Source organism: Alligator sinensis, unplaced genomic scaffold (genome assembly GCF_000455745.1).
Source record: "Alligator sinensis unplaced genomic scaffold, ASM45574v1 scaffold76_1, whole genome shotgun sequence".
In the NCBI taxonomy this organism is placed as follows: domain Eukaryota; kingdom Metazoa; phylum Chordata; order Crocodylia; family Alligatoridae; genus Alligator; species Alligator sinensis.
The window spans coordinates 1,476,066-1,481,149 of NW_005841865.1; positions in this window are offsets into that span (position 1 = coordinate 1,476,066).

Consider the following 5,084-nt stretch of genomic DNA (forward strand, 5'->3'; position numbering starts at 1 on the left):
CCCCCCACCAATTAATTTGTAGGCAGCCACAAGATCACTTCTTGTGGAGGCTGAAGAGATCCAGAGCCCTCAATCTCTCCTTGTAGGGCTTTGCCTAACCATATGACTGGCCCTCCTCTGAGCCCTCTCGAGGTTGTTCACATCCCTCTTGAAGTGTCATGCCCAAAACTGGACTCAGTACTCCAACTGTGGCCTGACCAATGCCAAATAAAAGGGAAGTATCGCCTCCCTGGACCTGTCTGTCATGCACCTGCTAATACATGATAGAGTGCGGTTAGCTTTACTGATCACTTTGTCACATTGACAACTCATGTTCATCTTGGAGTCAACAGTGACTCCAAGATCCCTTTCCACTGGTGTGCTGCTGAGAAGGTCCTCCCTCAGTCTGTAAGTGTGCTGGCGATTCCTTCTTCCTAGGTGCAGCACCTTAAATTTGTCCTTATTGAACTGCATCCTATTCTGTTCTGCCCACTTTTCCAACCTGTCCAAATCCACCTGGATTTGTTCCCTATCCTCTGGTGTGTTAACTTTACCCCATAATTTGGTATCATCTGCGAATTTGGACAGAGTGATTTCCACACCCTCATCCAAGTCACTGAAGAAGACATTGAACAGCACCGGTCCAAGGACTGAGCCTTGTGGGATCCACTGCCCACATCTTTCCAGGTCAATAACGACCCATCCACCACCACCCTCTGGGTGCAACCCCTAAGCCACCCACCTGACCATATAATCATCTACATCATGGGTGATCAGGTTATCTGTGAGAATATAATGAGATATCATATTGAAGGCTTTCTTAAAATCCAAGTAGATGACATCCACCTCGATTCCTGCATCTAAGCATTTTGTGACCTGGTCATAAAAAGAAACAAGGTTAGTCAGGCAGGAGCTGTCTGCAATGAATCTGTGCTCGTTGCCCTTTAGCATTGCTTTCCCTGCTGGACTCCCACAAATGTGATCCTTAATAGTTTTTTCAAAGGTTTTCCCGAGGATAGAGGTGAGACTAACTGGTCTGTAGTTACCCAGATCATCCTTCCTCCCCTTCTTGAAAATAGGGACCACATTGGCCCTTTTCCAGTCCACTGGGACCTGACCTGAACAGCAAGAGTGCTCAAACAGCCATGCCAGCGGCTCTTCTATGACACTGGCCAATTCCTTCAGCACCCTTGGATGAAGATCATCCGAGCCTACTGACTTAAATACATTTAGCCCGTCCAAGTGTCTCTTCACTAAGTTGGTGCTAACAGTTGGTGGGCTGGTTTCTCCTTTATGCCTGTCTATGATCCAGTTGGGAGATTTCCCCTGATCCGAGTTCAAGAATAGAGGCAAAAACCTAATTGAAGAGATCAGCTTTGTCCCCCCATATCTGTCACTCATCATAGGCAATCAGGGTGGTCAGGCATGACTTGCCCCTGGTGAATCCATGCTGACTGTTCCTAATCACCTTCTTCTCCTCCAAGTGCTTAGAAATGGATTCTTTGAGGATCTGCTCCATAATTTCTCTGGTGACTGAGGTGAGGCTAACCAGTCTGTAGTTCCCTAGATCCTCCTTTTTCCCTTTCTTAAATATGGGCACTATGTTTGCCCTTTTCCAATCATCCGAGACCTCTCCTGATCACCATGAGTTTTCAAAGATGATGGCCAATGGCTCTGCAGTCACATCAGCCAACTCCCTCAGCACTCTTGGGTACATCCCATCTGGCCCCATGGACTTGTACATGTCCAGCGTTTCAAAGTAGTCCCTAATCTGTTCTTTCAGCATTGAGGCCTGCTTACCTCCTCCCTAAACTGTGTTGCCCGGTGCAGTAGTCCGGGAGCTGACCTTGCCTGTGAAGACTGAGACAAAAAAGGCATTGAGCACTTCAGCCTTTTCTGCATCCTGTCACAAGGTTGCCTCCCCAATTCACTTTCCCTGATCCTCTTCTTGCTACCAACATACTTGTAGAAACCCTTCCTATTACCCTTCAGATCCCTTGCTAGCTGCAACTCCAATTGCACTTTGGCCTTCCTGACTTCATCCCTGTATGCCCAAGCAATGCTCTTATATTCTTCCTTAGTTATTTGTCCAAGTTTCCACTTCTTATAAGCTTCCTTTTTGTGATTTAGTTGAGGTGTCCTGATCTACCTACCTATCTGTCTATATACATATGCTCTTTGGTTAGTCTATAAAGTACAAATCTACCCTGCCTTCTATTTGACTTCAAACTAACACGGCTAACTACATCTCTCTCCTTAAGCGTGACCAGTCCCACACTCTGCCATTCAGCTACTCATCTCCTGCCCAGCCCTGCCCTACCAGTCCCCCTTCATGTTTTCCAGCCTAAACTGCACCCCACCACTCAGCTGCGCCACTGCATACTGTGTACTGATCTCCATTATGTTTGTTGTTCACTTCTTGACATCTTTCAGGACAGGACAGCTGACCCGTGCACTACTGCTTAAAAACATGTTGAGCAAATGACCATACCTCCCAGCTCTCAACTTGCCATGCTACAGAACTGGATGTAACTCACGACAAAGACCCCCACAACCTTGTCCATGTGGGAATGCTGAATTGCTGTGGGAGTCCTTCCTGTAGTACAAAAACCCTCTATATAACCCTCATAACATGAGTCTTTATTGCTCACCTTAACTGTCATCACTAAACACAAACCCCCAAATTTGTATGGAATCGGGGGTAGCTTGGTGATCAGGATAAACGACATCCCTCAAAATGTATGTATAAATGTGAGTTTGTTTCTCCTGCTAGCTGGGAAGGTTCCAGGTTCCCAGCCCTGCTCTATAGGTACGGCAGGTTAATAACCATGACAATTGTATACATATGAGTCACATTGCCCTGCAAATGCACTCGGCTGTCTAATGTCACTAAATGCAGTCCAAACAGAATAGCAGTGTGTCATGTGTTAGTTTTAGGCTTGGATTACTACAAAGAGGTTGCAGCAACAAAGCCAGAGAGGGGATGTAGAACCTCTCTCTGCTCTTGCACTAATGTCAGAACTGAGCAGCAAGGGAAACCTTCAGGAAGAGAGAAAGGCAGCAGGGATTGTTCCATCAGAATCCAAATGGCCGATGCTTTGCCTTCTTGAAGAATTCTCTTTCTGCAACCTGATTTGATTCTTGAAAATCTTAATGGGGAAATGAAATATCTGTGGCCAGTGATATGTGAAGATGAGTTGGGGTCAGAGCTGAGGGGGGTCCCAGGTCAACTGCTCATCTCCAGGATATACATTACACACCTTGGTCTGTCTTTTTTACCTTGCACTTGACTTGCTTGGAGTCTAGCTGCCAAGGTCTGTAAGGGTCAGAGCCCAGAGAAAAGTGAAACCATTGTTTTTTAGTGAGAAGCTGACTGCCTTTTTATTTTTCTAACTCCTAACAGAGAGAGAGGATTCTGAGTATTGATCAGAAAAATGCACATTGTGACATTACACTCACAACTTTATTATTGCCATTATGATTCTCAGGGATTATGAAAGGAATTCCAGCCAATTAGGGCCAGGCAGGAAACCCTGATCCATGCTATGCCTGGCTCTAGGAGGGACTGGAATAATAGGATTTATTTCAGGTCGCAGTTGAGGTAGACTGGCAGAACTGTGGCTGAACTCAGTTGTAGAGGCTACAGGGATATACATCATCTAAGATTCTGATCAAAAGCCCATTGAAGTCAATGGGAATCTCAACTTCAGTGAACTCTGGATCAAGCCCTGTAAAATCCATGGAGGTGCAGAAGGGTCTTTCAAGTCAGAATGAAGGTATAGCAGCAGAGCGGTGTGAGGACTATGCAATGGGAAAATATTCCAGATGCTAGGAGCATTGCAGATGTGTGTGTGGGAAGCTTTGAACCATGTCTGCCTGCTCACATCATGACTCTAGCCAGAGCTATTAGTCCTTCACTTACATGAGGCCTGAGAGTAGAAGCAAAATGACATTCATTAGATGTTTTGAGGAGTGCTCAGGCATATAATCCTCCTGGAATGAAGCAGCCACAACAAGCTACTGTAGTTATTGATGGCCATGCCACTTAGTCTTTCCAAGGATTAATCAGTGTCCAGCTCAAACCGTGTAGCATGTTTGAGACACATTTCTTCTCTATATTATACCATTTGTCTGGGTCTCAGCAGGGCTGTGAGAGAGCAGGCAGGTCTTGGGAAGCAAATGCAACAGGGTCTGGTCCTCTAAGGTGGTTATTGTCCCCCACAGGGACAGTTCCTACATCTCTGTTACAGGGAAAACTTCTTGTGGTGGGCTCGCGGCTTTTGCCCGCAAGCCCAGCTTGGGGAAGGACACTTTGAAAAAAAAAAAAAGCAAAAAAAAAAGCCCCAACCCTCATTTCTACCAATCAGGTAACAGCTGGAAGGGGCTTGCCCTGCCCCTGCTCGGAGGGGGCGGTATGGTGAGGAGCCCCTGGACCTGATTGAAGACTGTGCTTTGCAGGTCTGGCAGACTTCAGGGGTGGGGCCTCTGGTGTAGATAAAAGCCCAGCATGCTCAGCACGCTGGGCAGAGACAGCGAGGGACATTGGAGAGGGAAGAGCCTCCACAGGATCCCTTCTTCACCCCAGTGGTGCACAGGCCGGCACATAGGGCTCAGGCTCTGGGAGCTGCATTGAGGCAGCTCGAGCCTGCATCCTCAGCAGAGGGCTGGACAGCATGGTGTGTGCAGACTGGCACATGGAGAGGCAGCCCTGGGAGCAGCTCAAGGCTGCTCAGGTTAGCCCTGGCATAAGCTGGATAACCGGAGCCCCGCAGTGTGGCCTGGCCAAAAGGTTAGCCCCAGCGTAAGCTGGATAACCAGAGCCCCCCAGTGTGACCCAGCCAAAGAACTAAAAGAGCCCTGGAGCCTAGAGCAGGGCCCGGGAAAGGGGAGGCCTAGGCATAAGGCTAGGTAAACCCAGCCAGCAGTGGCTCGGTTCACTCCCCACGAAAGCTGGAAAAACCCTCGGTGCCCAAAACGGGGCGCAGGGCCAGGAGGGGAGGTCTCGGAGTGACCAGACAACGCTGGTGGGGCCTGTGGTTGAGCAAAGGGCTCTGAGGCCTGGTTGACAGCTCCTCGAAAAAAACCCATAAATTGCTGGAGGAGGC